The sequence below is a fragment of the Photinus pyralis genome, unplaced genomic scaffold (assembly GCF_008802855.1).
Source record: "Photinus pyralis isolate 1611_PpyrPB1 unplaced genomic scaffold, Ppyr1.3 Ppyr1.4_LG7, whole genome shotgun sequence".
Lineage (NCBI taxonomy): Eukaryota > Metazoa > Arthropoda > Insecta > Coleoptera > Lampyridae > Photinus > Photinus pyralis.
Window position 1 is genome coordinate 2314171 of NW_022170738.1, and position 486 is coordinate 2314656.

Below are 486 nucleotides of genomic sequence, written 5' to 3' on the forward strand. Positions count from 1 at the left end.
GATTATCACTCAAGCAATTGGTAACGTCATTATCAAGCTATAGGTAGATAATTTAACGACGACCATGTAAGGATAGCGGTTATTCACTCGGATTACCCATTAAAGCGAATAACAGCCATTACATGCGAGTAAAATTCTATATTTTATCCACGACTGTCTTATTTGGTTAATTTTTTTAATTAATTGTGGTGCATGTAACTGTTGTTTTATGTGCGAATCAAGTTCATCATGTCGCTAAAAACTCGCCAAAGCTGCAGACAGTGATAATATATAATTTATTGTTATCATCATCGTTCATTTAATACATAGAATGGAACCGCACACGCAGATAAATAAATGATAAATACATACCAACATTTTGAGAGTTACGCCATTATATTAGACGATCAAACTAACTTACCTGTGAAGTTCGATCGTAATTATATGAGACATCCAATCCGAAGACATTGTATAGAATACCATGTAGTTCGCTTGCTCGAACTCATA